This window comes from Lagopus leucura, unplaced genomic scaffold (genome assembly GCF_019238085.1).
Source record: "Lagopus leucura isolate 7727_CA_CO unplaced genomic scaffold, USGS_WTPT01 Super-Scaffold_100002, whole genome shotgun sequence".
NCBI lineage: Eukaryota > Metazoa > Chordata > Aves > Galliformes > Phasianidae > Lagopus > Lagopus leucura.
In genome coordinates this window covers 11,525,561-11,541,635 of record NW_024962263.1, presented here as the reverse complement: position 1 = coordinate 11,541,635, position 16,075 = coordinate 11,525,561, and the positions used below count along the sequence as shown (strand labels likewise).

Genomic DNA, 16,075 nt, shown 5'->3' with positions numbered 1-16,075 from the left:
TGCTTTGCACACTAACAATTTTGTGATGAGCCTGTTTGACAACTAACTGGCTTCTGACCAAAAGTGAAAACAATGGACACCTATTTTCAGCTGGGAAAACCACACTCAGTATGTTCCCTGGCTTAGATAAAGCACTGAAGCAGCATGACACAATGTACTGGAAGCTCCCTCCATAGCTTTCCTTTTATAACAGAGCTGCTGATCAACTTACCTCTTTTTCTCATATGTTTTCTCTCTTCTAAGGCATAGATCATTGACCAAAGTATGTTTTCCCATAGTCTAGGTTTTTCTTTTGCCAAGTATCTGCATGCATGTTGTGTCTTGAGAACAGGCCTGGAGCTGTGCGGGTTACTGAAGGAGATGCATGTTCCTAGACTTACTGGGAAGTCCTAATGTGATGAAAAAATGTTGCCAGCTAGACTGAAGATGAAATCTTAGAAAATGTTTGGCGTGTTTGTAGCACACTATTATGTTTAATATGTGGAAACTGGTGCAAATCAACCTGATCTCTAGAAGGATACAATACCTGAAATGCTAACTGCTCTGATTGACAGGGGAACAGAAACTTATCTTTACATGCACCAGTTGGTAAGAGTGAACAGTCATTCAACTCTTGCAGACTTGCATAGTTGTATTCAAAATATACTTTTCATCAGTGGCTAATATTGGAAAAGATTTTTAGAAAGATATATTCGTGAAAAGAAAATATGCATATATGTATTCTACGTTAGAATATTTTATGTTTTTTTTTTTTTTTAAAAAACTATCTTTCGTAAGTGTAGGAGTTCCTACTAAATGTTGTCCAGGCAGGATGTGTAAGCACAGAACCAAAATCCCAAATAAAAGTAGTTCCTGCTCCAAGCACTTTTTACACAATTTATGTGTTCTTGAATTTAATTTTCCTTCCTCAGTAGAACTGTCCTGTTATGTCTCTTTTTTTTTCCCTTTTGCCTTCCCCCCATTTTGCTAACTGTAACGTGAAGGAGATGCTTTTAAATCTTTAAGCCTGCAAGCTTCAAGGAGTTAATATATCTGTGAGTTTTTTTACTCAGTGCTACACTAGCACCCTTCTGATGAAGGAACCATTTCAGAAGAAAATGAGTTTTGTTAAGGAATGTTGTCTGTCTCCCCCTGCTCGCAGCTCCTGGTAAGAGATAAGTGCCTGCAGTCTCTCTGCCATCCAGCTGTTGAGGATTGTTTACCCTATGCTCCTGATGTTTTGTTCAGTTAGTGGTGATGCATAAAGCACAACTGGTTTTGACTTCCAGGTAGACAAAGTCTATGGAGCAACCAAAAGGAATCCCAACCACTTGTTGCTGGCAGAGTGCTAAATAAACAGTAGCAACACCTACCTGTGTGGGTGGCAATTAATCACATCAATCAACCAGATTAGCTAGCAAAGCTTTTTTCTTTTTTTTTTTCTTTCTTTCTTTTTTTTTTCCCCTTACCTTTTGTTCCCTGTCTCCTCCCACCTGCTAATTTCCTGGTTGGTGGTGCTGCTGGTGGCAGAGCTGGGGCTCAGCTAAGCAGTAGGTCAGATGCCGCTGTGCAGCTGCCTTACGCAAACCTCCAGTAGCCCGACCATTTCATGAACTCAGCTGGATTTAACAGAAGGCTCTCAACCCACCCTTGAGCATGGGCTCAGGTTTCCTAAATGAGTCCTAACTACCGCCTCTGTGTTTGTGTACTTGTGTGCTCCTGTCCATCTGAACAACCCTCTAAGGAACTTCTGAACTCAGTTTTGTTTTAGCTAAAATTGGTGGACATGTAGAATTTTTAGAGGTAATCAGTTCTTACAAAAGGAGGCAAATATTTGTCATAGGGAAAGATACCTCTTTCATTAAGCACTTGTGATCAACATGGAAGAGAGGCTTTATGAATTGCAGGGCTATGGGAAAAACATCCTTGAAAGCCTGTGTCACGATAAACACCAGCGACAACTAACTGGCAGACACAGGTCTGTAGTTTCGTTTTTCCAAGCTTCTGTTCTTCATTTAGGCTTTATTTTAAATAGAGTGGTGATTAACTTACTAAAGTCTTTATCAAAGCAAAAAAAAAAAAAAAAAAAGGTAGAAAGATACCATCCTTTCTCCTAAAATTGGGATAATATTTTCCTGATTCTCCAGCTTTGTTTTTTGATTTTTATTTTTAATTAGATGTTAGGCAGATGTAGCAGAGATCGGAGGAACTTGTAAAAAAAAATACAGATAAAAAATACAGACTCTCTAAAAAATAAAAATAAAAATAATAAAAAAAAAACCACTCCAAGCCAGTAGGCAGACTAACAGTGATAGCTGATGGTGAAGAAAAGTTGACCCACTGGAGGCACTGGGAAATTCTTTAAAGACTGTCTCCTGTCAGGTACCAGTTTGCTCTGAAGTTGAAAGCGTAGAGTGAATAGAATGTTTATTTCTTGGTCGATTGTTATTCTAAAGTGCCTGGAACTTTTATGAGGAGATAATTAAAAGAATTAAAAAACCCACAAGCCTACGCCGGTACCTAGTTTTTCATACCACCAACACAGATTTTTTTGAGTTTGACCTCATAATGCGTTCTTAGGGTACTTTTTGTCATAATAACCATGCTGTCTTTGTTTTTCTGAAACTGAATTCTTCAGTTACTAGAATCAAGACCTCAGCTGTGCTCATACATGCCTTGTTCATACACACTTCCTCTAGCCCTGATTCAATTTTCCTTTTGTATACCAGTGGAAAAGCAATCTAACAAAACTTACATTTGGTGAAAAGAAATAGTGTAAGAGGTCCATCTGATGTTGTGCTTATTTGTTTTTTTATTGCAGCATCAAATGTACCAAAACAGACTACAGGTTCTTCTTGCTTTGAATCATCTCCTCATAGGTGTTAAATGTGGATGCCCAAGGATGAGGTAAGCAAGCAGTGATACTCTTCAGCTTCATGGGATCTGTGGTTGTGAGACTTCCTGAACCAGAGATGGAGCTTTTGTGTAATTATACAACTCTGAAAAAATTGCATCTATAAAGTATTTAATATTTTTTTTATTTATATACTATAACATTAATTAATTAACCCTGCAATTCTTCCATTCTTGCCAAGAAAGAACAGTCTATACGGCTTTGGCTCACTGGTGGTGATAACTGATTACCACCTAATAGTGTACAAAATACCAAACAAGAAAAAATGTGCAAGAAAGTTGCAGGTGATAAATTTTTACCATCATCTCTAGCTGGGCAGTTTATTTCCATGTAGCCTAGAAGCTTTGTGCGGTCTTGATTTGTCTGCAATATTCATACATCTTTTGTATAAACTTAGGACTGTTTTGCAGTCAACCTGATTTGTGAGGCATGTAAAATTGTGGTATTATGTGGTCTTTGTGTGAAGCTGGAGGAAATGCAGAGCTTCTTTTGGTGGCTTATATTCAAGAGAATCTCAGGCTTGTGCTGGGATGATCAAGGTGCGTGTTCTCACCCAGCCTGCAACCATAGGAGAGTTTTGTATCTGCCTTGTCTGCCATGCAGTTATAATAGACAGCTCATCTTGAGAGGCTGCAGAAATTATTTCTGAATAGCTTCACTGGTTATTCTTGAAACACAATCCATTTAATCTCTCTAATTACATAGTCAGCAATTGACACTGCAGCACATTGTGGACTTTGCAATATCATACACACTAACTTTGAGGATATTAAATATCTCATTTTAACTCTGTCTTAAAAACAGAATCCTTTTGCGTCTTTCATTTGATGCTTATTACATAAGAAACATAAACCATGACCTCAGTCCTTGACTTTAGTGGAAAGCATATTACATAAATCTCTCTTTGTTGATTCTTGACAATGACAAGTTTAATTCAGCAAATTTAACATTGAATTTTACTCCTGTATGTGCCATAAAAAAAAAAAAAAAAAAAAAAGGCTGCTTGTTACTCGAAGTCTTAAGACTCCACTACAGAGAAAAAATGCCATAGATTGAAATACTTTATCCAAAGCATAGGAACCTCTCTGTCTGCTGTATAGATTATACTGTAGTTCCAGTTAATGCTAAAGGGAAAAATATCATGGTCAGGTGAACAGTAGAGAAGTAATAGAGACTTCAGCTAGAAAATTCCCTATTTTCATCTCTTCAGTGATTTGTCAAAATGCCAGTTGCTTTTCCAGCATGTGTTAAAATTTCAAGTATTCGTTGCTTCAGAGTGAATCTATAGACCACTATTCCCACTTGAATAGAAACATTATATTTAAGACTCAATTTGTTGTTCATTTTTCAAGCTAACAATGAGCAACCAACCAAAACAACAAAACAAAACAAGCCCATCTAATTTAAGAATAGCTTCGATGTAACAAAAGTCTAGAGAAACTATTACAGGAGTGTTTTGCCTAAAGTTAGAATCTACAGAGATGTGGCTGCTTGCCATGCATAGAACTTGCAAGTGTTATTTGATATTTTGCATTTGTGCTGCATCTGAACTGCAGTGAGATGTCTGAACAGGTCAGGACTTTCTTTGGAGACCTCCTACTCCAACACTGCATGAGCAGCTGCATGACTGAGGAGTTGTGTCCAGGATGAAACCAAGATGCCATTACAGCATCTCTGGAATTCAGTAGCATTAAGGCTTCAGTCCAGGCCTATTTGAAAAAAATACCAGGAAAGCTTTGTTCTCCTCTGTTATCTTTGCCTCACATCCCCTGACTTTCTCAAATTGCTTTGGTTTTAGCCTCAAAATGAAACAAGAATCTCTGTATGCCATAACATCGTTTCTGACACATCTTCAGCTATTGCTGGCAAAGGTGAAAACAAAATGAATCATACACCGTAAGTACTTGCTCACCAACTGACTTAAAGGAATTTTACATGAATGTTAGCTAAAACTCTAATACATGAGGAACTTTTTTAGTAAAATTTTATAAAAACATGTACATGACAGTGTTTTAGCAAATTTCGTCCAGTAACTCCGCAGTCTCCTCCTTTATTATAAATGGAAATCTACCAGCAGTCTTCAGTTGTGAAGCTGTTCAAGTTTCATTTGACATCCTCCCTACTAACTGGTCCTTGACTTGCAGTTGCCTTAAAAAATCTTCGGGCTTTGGTCTTCTCTGATTGTGCTCCAAAATTTCTGAGGTCATTTACTAAGTAACAGGTTTAGATCTCCTGTCTGCCACACAGCATGTCAGACGCCTGTACAGCTGAACAGCTTTTCTTATGCAAGGTTTTTCTTACCAAAATCTCACCAAAATGTTCTGCTTTTCACAAAATCAGCCTGCTCAGCTCTAGTAGAGTCTCACATCGTTAGCAACTCAACAGATGGGTTATGAAGAAAGAAATTCTTCATGGTATTTTTCACTTAACAGAAAAACAACACTGAAATCTGCAGTCTGACTTTTGTGGAGTAACTTTACCATGTTCAACTGTTAAAATACAAGAACATCAGCTAACAACTACTAGGGGGCAATATGGCCACCATTTACTTTGAATCTTTTATTAAGATAACTCACTGGCAGTGAGTTCTTTCCTTTAACCTCCAACAGTTCAATACAAGTCAGATTTTTGTTCACTGAACTACCAACATTTCTACAGAAGAATAAATGTGTATTTACATGTTCACAATGGAAGGCTAAAGTCTTAGTCTGAATAATCATTGAAAAATTTGCTTTTCTTTACCTTCTTTCTTCCCACCTTTTCCTTCAGTGCATATGTCCAAAATGGTACTTCTTAAATCATCTCCACTTCTTGCCACTGTGTAAGGCTGAACTTCAGTGCAGATCTTTTCATTTATTATGTTTAAGTGGTGAAACTCCACCAACCATGCAGCCCAATAGTACACACATGATGTGTCTGTCGACCTCTCTTTTCTACTGACTCCTGGAGAATACAGAAGTCCATGCAGAGGCCAAAGGAATTGTGCTTCTGTTAAGTAAAGAGAGAAGAGATTCAGAAACAAAGGACTGGAACATGAACATAAGCATCCTCTTGGTGTTACTCTTGGGTTTTTGTTTCTCTTTGTGTTTTTTATGCATTCTACAAGACAGATGGAAAATTGTGTCCTCAAGCAAGAGCACGCCCAGATATGTAATCTCCTTGTACCCCTTTGCCTCATCCACCATTTATTTTCTGTTTAACATACCCACATTTCTTTCTCACATGCACATGTATGTTTAGAGGGTAATCTTCCATTTTGTCATGTATATATTTATTTGTCTCTGCATGGATGCAGACAAATGTGTAATGAAATACCTTTTTTCTTCCTTTGCTCATTTTTATTACATGAGCTACATCTGGGCATCGTTTAGTTTGAAGAGCTATTCAAAATGTCTTTCTGAAGAAATTTGGGGCCTTAATTTTGAAACTATTGAGGTGGTGGAAGTTTCACAATGTTTTGTGATGAGGAATAATCAAGGAATTCCTGGTACCTGATGTTTAAGCATGAATTGCAAGGATTAATTAAACGGTGAACTCTCTGATAGAAAGGGATTCTGGTTAAGGAAGATTTTGCTATGGATAGAATTTTGAGCCTCACTTAAATTTCATTATCTGAAACTCTTTTGATATGATTGTTGAAAAAAAAACAGAGGAGACTCCTAATGACACAAACTCAGGGAAATACATTACCAAAACAAGAACATCAGTTTCAGTTGAGTATGAAACGCTACTCAAATGTGCTTTTCCAAAGACTTTTTGGATCTCTTTTGGAAACTTTGCAAGCATTTGTTTCCCTGTGGGACTTCCAGAATTTCCCTGTTTAGACTGAAGGCTCTCTGAAGCTGTGTGTATAACACCTTATACAATAGACTTCTGATCACAGCCTGCATCTCTGCATTATGGCAGTGCAAATAAACATATGAACAACTGTCCTTGTAAAGCAAGGAATATAAAAATTGGATTCTCAGGAAAGTTGACACATACATAGTAACTATTAATCTATCATAATACTGTGTTTGGTAAAATCCAGGATTTAGTAGATGTTCACCTTTCCTGGAATGGAGAAATACTCTCCCAAGTACTCGAATATTCGTGTGCTCAATTTCTTGCCTTTTTGCCTTTTATCCTGTTTTGCTTGATACTAGAGGAGGCTTTGTTTTACTAACATCTGTAACCGTCACTTTGATCTGTAACAGGAAAACTCAAGATAGGCTTCTCTGCACATAGGGAAGCTGATGAGATCAGAATATGTCCGCTGTAAAAATCACATTACATTGGCTCTAGAAGAAATAGTTATTGCTCTTTAGTTAATTGCAAATTACATCTTTATTTGTAACAAAAACATTATGTTTTCTGTGCATGATTATTCACTTGTGAAAGCTGCAGGCTGATTTCCATTTATGCCTGATTCTCATGATGTTATTTGTTCCTTGTGCATAAAAGAAAGATGATTGTTTCCAAAGTTACTTTTTTCTTTCTTGCTTTCTTGCTAGCTTTTTTGCTTGGTTGTTTGCTAATGTTCCTTTGCCCTAGAATTTGTTAGAAAAATTGCCACTGTTGACATGTACAAGTTCTATAAATCTTTGCAGTTACAGTCAGGGTAATATAATATCAGATTGGGTGTGGAAAACAAAGGCTTTCCTTCAATTAAACAAGCACTTTGTAATTGCACTGGTGATCATGACTAAGCTGATTTCAGACCAAATGCTCTCTGTGCTAACAAGGAAGGAAGGGAATTTAGTCAATGATCTTCAGGAGAAGTGATGAAAGGAGCACTAGAGGAGCAAATAAAGGCCATGCTGCTACTTCTGTCATGCCTTCCGTCATGCCTTCTGCCATGGCACTGTGGATTGTGGTGGGTATGGAGAGAAGCCATGACAAAGTCGCTTACCATTAATCTTCAGCCCTACACCTGTTCCAGGATTTTGTAATTGCCCAGAAAGGTCTCAAGTGGGGGTATCTTCACTAATAATGATAATGTACAAAATTTAAGGAAAAGACAGCTGTACAGCCTGCTATTAGGGACTGACTTGTACAAAATACATATAACATGCAGTGGCTTAGCTGTATCCCTACCCAACAAGATGTAATTGGTTAATCCTGCAAAGCGTTTCCCTGATTTTTCCTTTTGGCCATAGGAATGGGGGGAAAATTCTCCCTTGTTCCTTTCACATCAGACTGTGACTGTAGCGTGAATGGCCAGAGAGGCATACTACTCAGTGCCAGTTTTCTTCTAGATATTTCTTTCCTGCTGTTCCATGTGAAATAGACAGTTGGCAGGAGTACAGAAAATTCTAGGGGCTACAAGGACTCAGCAGATGCCGTAAGGTTTTACAGGGAAAGTCCTTTAAAGTTGAAAACAAATTTTCTTTGACCTTTTCCATGCCCTGTTTGTTCTTGTTTGCTGCCAGTGTTCATGTTGGTGCAATCTGGGGCTGGGGGGTATAGGAGTGGTCATAGAAAAATAATTAAGTTAGAGAATTTGCGGCAAGGCTTTTCATTAGCATCAGAGAAGTGACTGATTATAAAAGGACCTTAAGGCATCATGGAAACAAAACAAAACTGTTAAGTTGTGTTCAGCCAGAACAACTCAAGTTGTGAATTTAGCTTATAACAAACATTACAAAGTGTTCAGTCATTACTAACAAAATGATGTAATAGATACTTTCATGTGAATAAATTTCAGAAGTTTGGAGTAGGCAGTTGTGAACAATAGTAACTTTTCTCCTATTCTTCTTTTATCAGATGTTATCTTATTGTTCACCAGCTAGCTACTGAGACAGCCCGGACACACGCTGGAGGAGAACTCATTTATGTGATCTAAAGGGAAAAAAAGAAAAAAGAATGTCAGTCATAAAGTCTATCGTATTCTGTGGAATACATTATGAAAATGGTTCAGTTCCTGTAAGGAAGGTACCTTTCAGTCTGTTTTTTCTCTCAAGACATTTGCCAAGCATTTAAGATTGAGTCTGTGTTGGGAAATGTATTTTGAATAAGAAATGTGTCTTTTTTTTTTTTTTTTTCCCACTGAAAGAAAGCTGTACTTGTTGGCAACATTTTTCTTGAACAAACGTGAAATTTTGTTTTGAGCAACTATTTGATACTATTTCCCCCTAAGCACTTCGTAATGTTTGTACATTTCTGTAGTTGTTTCTAGGCCAATACAGTTTCTTTCAAGAATGATCTTACTTTTGAAGGTATTTTTACAAAGTCTATTTCAAAACTTTAATTTTTCTATTTCTAGAACCCTGAAAACAAATAAACTAGCTGCTAAGGAGTGTGCCTGGCAGGTACCAGCGAGTTAGAAGGTAATGTGACATTCGCCTGAACTTCCTGTAGATAATTCAGCCTTACAACAAATCCTATAATTCTATTCTGTTATCCATCTCAAATATTGCAATTATTGCAAATATGACTTGGATATTTCATGAGGCATTAATCATCTTTATCAGATATTTGGCTTCAGAAATTATTTTGTAATGTTGTTTACTTTATTACTCAGAGATGAGTTATTATACGAGCACTGGCCATGGGAAAAGGAGGGAAAAGGCTTTATCCTTTATATTAAGAAGCAATTGTAAAATGCTTATGTGGCTAGGTGAGAACTTTCAGTGGCATCTATGCGTATTCATTGCTATCAGGCAGTGAGTTATGGTTCATGGTTTGCTTCTCGGTTTGGATTTCCATCCAACTCTAATTTGGCTTACCAAAACCAGTACATCTGCAAGGTGGGATTTCACTGGGAAAAGTAGTACCCATCAAGTGACCTTTCTTTAAACAAGATGAAAAGAAATAACCCATCATTTGGTTTCTTGCATTTTGTAGTATGTGATTATGTTCTCACGAAAGATACTGAGTCAAAAACTTCAGAATCCAAGTTTTGTTCTTCACTGGAGGCAGATCCCAGTAGAAGAGTCTTCAACCTGGTTGCACCTGTGAGGCTGCTCGATTGAATTCTATGAGGTTGTTTATGCTCAATACTGTTGACAAGTATTTGCTAGAAACATTTGATGAGCTCTTCTGAAACTTTGTTCCATAAGGCTGGTTTCCTGTATCCAACATTGGGTTAAGATAATATATAGCTTCTGTGTAGGAAAGTATCACAAAGCACAATTTCCCAATGAAAAACAACTCTCTGCTTTTGAAATGAATAATTCACACAGCACGGGCGACCTATTCAGACGTTTTCCCAGATATCCTGTTTTAAACTTGCATTTCAAGCATGTAACTTACACAGGTGGCTCCGAAGGTAATGTGTCTTATTTTTTCTGTGGAAATTACAATGGCTAAGATAAGTAGATAAAATTCTGAGCTACAAAACACTGTTGTTTTTTTCTTTTTTTTTCCCCATTGCTGGGAAAGTTCATCCTCTACTGCCAAACCACCAACATCTGCCTCTGATATCTTGGGCCAACATAATAAAAGAGGCGGTATTACTTTTGGAGCAGCACTCACATATCTCTGTATAATAATACATCTGGTAGCACAGCAGTGGGCTGATCTCTGTGATTTTTGCCATAATTGTGTAGCTGGTCCTATTGCAACCAGTTTGCATTTAACAATGCTTTTTATGTAGTCTTTGTGGTTGAGATGTCCAGCAGCGTACTGAGCTCTGTGAGAAAGTGATTTATCCTCCATAGCCACGCAGTCCTTGGGCAATGTATGAAAGCCATAAACTAGACAGTGAAGCACAGTCAAGTCTTCTGTGCTGACTTCTGTCTAGATTGCACTCCCCCTGCCCCAACCTTGCTATGAATGAACCTCTGAAAAAATAATTCCCCAGCAGTTCTTCTCAGATTAATGTGGTACCCACACTGGCTGAAAATAAAAGGAGCCACTGTTCCAGACTTGTGGAGATCAGTTAGTCTCCTGTTTCATATAAAAGCACAAAACATCTGTGGTACCAGAAGAGATCCTTCTGAATGACATGATGGGGTTTGGGGCTGAGGGAAATCCTGTTGTTGGGACTGCCATTTTTTCCCCCTTTTTTTGGGGTAAGAATATGTCTTTCAGAAGAATTCAGGTGGAATGAAAACTATTGAAAAATTATATGATTTTAGCATATAGTCTGTGTTAATCACTGTTACAGAGGCCCATAAGACTAAGTCAGCGATATGGGATACGGTAAGAAACAGCATAGCTCTTCTGATTACATATGTCTGGTGTCATGAATTCAGGGGTGATGAAGTAATTTCCATCTCTGAAAGAGAGAAATAAATACCAAGCCCAGATGGAAGAAACATCTTGCAGAACTTGACTATGAGGGGAGTAATTGCAGAAAAAAAGATGAGAAAGAATGTCTGCAAATAGAGGTACTTTTAAAATGAGGATAAGTCTGAGAAACCTTCATATCAAAGACCTTCATATCTTGCCATGCAGAAATAAGCTCAAAGGAGCAGCCACTGAAATAGAGTATGGAGTCTGTCTAAAGATGGAAACAACAAAGTTTCCCTCTGAATTCATCTGTGTATTAAAATAATTATGATGTAAAAAGTTAGAGGGAATGATAGCAGTATTATTCTCTTTTCTATAGAGGAGAGTGAATGGCTGCAAAAGGGAAGAGAGAACAGGAAGAGAACGAATGGGTGTGATGGTATGTATAATTATATCGATTGACATTTTCATTCTTTTCCTTGTTATTTGTTCATTTCCAAATCATGTTGCATTTTCATGATGCATAGTCTTGCATCCTCTGGTTTCTTCTTACCACTCGTTTCTTTATCCAGTCAAATCTTTGCATGACTTCTCTGTGCAGTATAGCTGAAATCTCAGCCCTCCTTGCAGTAGTTAATCAGATTTGGAACAACAATTCACCAGGAAACAAGCAAAGCTTACTGAATTGGGCCAGCCCTGGATTCAGAGATTACTTTGTGCAGAAGGGCTGGAAGGAAACTTTGTAATGTTCTAGTCTGACCTGCAGCATGATGTACAATGTCACCTAAAGATCTCCTGCAGGAGGTCCACTGGTTTGTGGCCGAAGAAAAGCATTCTAACCTTCTAAACCACTGTTAAACTAAACAGTCATGTATGAAATCTGATCTCCCATGTTAGTCTCTGACTCATCAAGCCATAGGAATTGCAAGTCCCTAATCCTTGAAGTGGTAGAAAGTGTCTTTGCACTGGCATGGCTGTGTTGCAGTCACTGGAACATCACTGCATCTTACTCAACCCATTCAGTTCTTCTGAAGGGCAAGTTCTTCTGAAGACCCCTAAAAGGGCCTTATACCTGTAAATTTCATTAGAAGGAGTGCATAAACAGAGTTTGGGATCCCGTGTACTTGTTTTCCTCAGGGCTCAGCATTCTGTATCTCTTAATGATGTAATCACTTCCTAAATTTTTAATCAGTGAAATCGGGCATTACTAATAAGTAACAATTTTTAAGAAAAAAAAAAAGATTTTTTTTTTCTTTTGAAATCTTCCAGTTGTAAAGTAGAAATTGGATGTATAAAAAGGAGCAAACTTAGGCTGTTATAATAAAATGGACACCAACTGGACATCCAGTTTTGATGGGGGTTTCTTGTTTTGTTTGTTTTTGTTTAGTATTTTAAGTGGAAACTTCTAAATTTTCCAGCTGGCTCTGTTCAGCATCTATGTGTTGCAGTAATTAAGTATTGTGACAGCTGAATTTCTATGAAAATCCCATCTGTTCCTGCATGAAAGAAAATACCAGGTATTTCATTAGGCTGGAAGAGTGAAGTTTTCCTCATATTTATGTGAAAGTCTATGTGTGAAGCAACGTAAAAAGAAAAGAATGCATAAAGGAAATTTCTTGCCCCTTTTAGGTTGAACATTCTCTGTTAATCCCAGGAGGAGGCAGAACATAGATCAACTTGCCAGATTCTTATATCACCTTAGAAATTTTCTTGTTCCCATTCTGCTGTTTCTGAATTTGAAATCTTTTAGATACGCTATTCCCACATGCACAGAAACATCTTATTTTAATGTGTTTATTATGAACAGTGATATTTTTTTCCTGCCTCTTGCCTTATTGGATTCATTGCTCTTCAGCAAGCTGATCTCATTGCCCAGTAGATCATGTTTGATGAGTGATTCCATACTGGGATGCTTAATTTGTTATGGAGATGGGAGACTTGCCAGGAAGAGGCACATACTGCCAGAAGGTGGTTATCCACTGTGAGTCAAGATCAAACTAAAAATTCAATTATTTATTGGGGAAAAAAAAAAAAAAAAAAAAAAAAACCCGTAGTGTTTAAATCTGGGTAGATACAATTAACATTAGAGTACCCTTCAGATGCTTGAAGAGTGTAAAAGAACTCCAGACATCTTGCTTTACAGGAAGCTAAAACAAGAGGCATCACACCAAAAGTGAGGTTAACAAGATGATAACCTGTGAAAGACTGTGAATAGCCCCATCCATCAAAGCCTGTATCAGTTGCTCTGACCAACCCCATGTAGCTGTAGATGTCCCTATTCACTGAAGAGTAGTTGGACTTGATGGCCTTTAAAGATCCCTTCCAACTCAATGATTCAATGATGAGGTCACCTACACTACTTCATGAGTGCTTTGGTTTGTTTTCCCTTGGTTTACTTGTTTATCTTAGTTTTATGCTGGATGGAAAATGTAAAAGAAGGAACTCTTTCCCATTCAGGGCCAAGGAGCTGATATTCTTGATTTCTTCTTGTTGCTGATTTTAGTTTCAAAATCCTGCTAGCAAAGTTATGACGTTTGGCTCGTGCTGACTCTAAGCATCACTTCAAATATATTCTGCACAGTGAAAGCTAACTACCAAAGAGTAAAGCCATAGTGGAACTGACCAACTTGCATTTGTTTTGAAGTTTTTTGTCCTGAGGACTTGAGTGGGCATTGCTAACCAGAGTTATATTTATAACCATATAATATATTGAGATCTACCTTGGTATGTTACTCAACATGTCTCAACCTGATTACAGGTTAATTGTGGCTGGAGGTTATGGAATCAGTTGCCCAACAAAACTTCAAATGTGCAGTCGCTGCTGACATTTAAAAGCAGATTGAATGCATTAAAATGCTTGCTACATCTATTAGCTGAGTTCTGCCCTTCATTAATGAGGTATTATTGTAAAGTTATTTGCCAAAAATTGAGGCAATTCCTACTTCCCAAAGCTCTTCTACTAAAAAGTACCCACAAAGAGAAACAGATACAGAGGGAGGTCTGGTGAACTACACTACAGTAAGAAGTATATGATGGCAGCTATTTCTATTATCAGGGTGCATGTTTGCTTAAAGCATAGGCACATAAATTGAGGACATCTTCATATCATTATGTATGCACCAGCAGCTAGCAATATCAACATGGCTGTGCTAGAGTATTTGACACCTTTCATCCTCTCCTTCCTACATTAATGAACTGCAACTGACGTAATCAGATGAATTTACTCTGAAGCCTTCAGTAACTGCTGTAGACCTACTGGTGTCTTTGAAGTGATCCTAAGAGTATACAAGTGGCCACCAAAATATTTCACTCCCATGAACTGCTTGATCATCCTTTCTGACTCATCTGCAGTGACTCCCTTTTACTCTTTCCTTGAGATACTGGTAAATATCTATGCTCACATTAAAGTTTAACATAAAACCTAGGAACAAATACACTTTTGCAAAATACTATTTCATTGCACCGAATGATAACGAAGACTGACTTGATTTCTTTAAAAGATTTTGCATAGCAAGCTTCAGTCCATCAAGCCTCTGAATTTATTACATGAGATAGTCCAGGGTTGTCACAGGCCAATGGAAAATATTCAAAAACAAGCAGTCAGTAGTTAGTTTTAGTGAATTCCTGACCAGGAGTTCTTGTTGAGTACACCACCATACAGTTGGTTGTGATGAAGTGAGGCACATAGTCCATGTAACTGTTCGACCATGCAATCTAACTCTTTCTGCCTCCTCTCTGAACATGCAGAAAATAATTTAATATTAAAGGATGTCCAGTTCTCTGTCTTCAGAACAACATCCTACTAATGAATACAGCTTCTGGTACATTTAGGTAAATTTTGATACTCCAGGATTAGCAAATAAACAGATTTACTCACTTTCACAGGAAATAAATTTTCATTGTAGAAGAGATGGAAGAGAAGGAAAGATTGAAAGGAAAAGGTCTATATAGGAATTCAGATGAGTGGACAGTATGTATCTGACAAAGGGCTGAGAAGGCACAAGTATCCCTCTACAGAGGGATAAAAAGGCATGAAAGAGAAAGGACTGGGGAAAGAAAAGGAGAAATGAAAAAATGATGAGAGTCCAAGAAGTTATGAAGAAATTTGAAGAACCCAAAAGTTCTTCAAAACTTTTGATATTTGAAAAAAAACCTTTATAGTGCTGACCATTAGATTTTTTAATAGCTTTTTTTTAATTTTTTTGTTTTTTGTTTTTTTTTTGTTTTTTCCCCCTGAGAAAAGTGTTCTATTATACAAGCAGTCATTTTAACTGAACTTTTCGTTGTACTTTGGATGGAAGTATTAGTTAAACCCTTTTGATATGCAAGGCAAACCAGGCACAGAAAGTCAGCAATAAATTCTAACTCTCCCATGGAGACAGGATTAGATCAACATATCCACAGATTCTTCCCTGTTTCTGTGAATAGTTTCACTCTAAAAATTATATCTCTTTTTCATATCAACAGTAGCCAAGAAACAGTAACCCTGGTAACTTCATCTAGCTCAATATTTTGCTTTTTTTTCTAGCTTGAAAAAACCCTCAACAACATGTTGGAACATGGAAGAGGTTACTGTACAACAGAGCCTAAGGCTAGCCTTTGTGGGCAAGCTCTAGCTTAATCACAGTGAGACAGATTAGAAGAGAAAAAAAATCTAATTGGATGTGTTTTATTTAGTAATTTCATTTTGTTTTCAGAAGAGGGTTTCAGGCAAAGAAATAATGACAGCAATTTATTCGATTCACCCAATGAAATCTTTCAGATGGTATTAATAGACTGAAGTGATGTTTACACGTGTAGTTGGATGTATAGTTTCTAATGGAGACAAGCTCATTAGGTCAAGATTGCGTGTCACTAGTTATTCTCCATCTAGATGTAGGCTACTGAGCTGGTTATTGCAAAAGCACAGGACTTTCATAATTGATAACGTGGGCTTGAATTTCTTCAACAAACTGCCTTTCCTTGGGGAAGAGGGGAAAAAAACAACCTCTGATTTGTCAAAAAACAAAACAAAACAAAAAAACCCCC

The 16,075-nt window shown here is 37.4% G+C and overlaps 1 long non-coding RNA gene across 1 annotated transcript; it reads left to right on the top strand.

Moving 5' to 3' along the window:
* The first annotated feature begins 4,743 nt into the window (after positions 1–4,743).
* LOC122178512 lies at positions 4,744–9,183 on the top strand. The gene is made up of 3 exons (XR_006178361.1): positions 4,744–4,789; positions 8,639–8,806; positions 9,138–9,183. It is a non-coding gene; the product is annotated as an uncharacterized LOC122178512 (long non-coding RNA).
* The last annotated feature ends 6,892 nt before the right edge of the window (positions 9,184–16,075 follow it).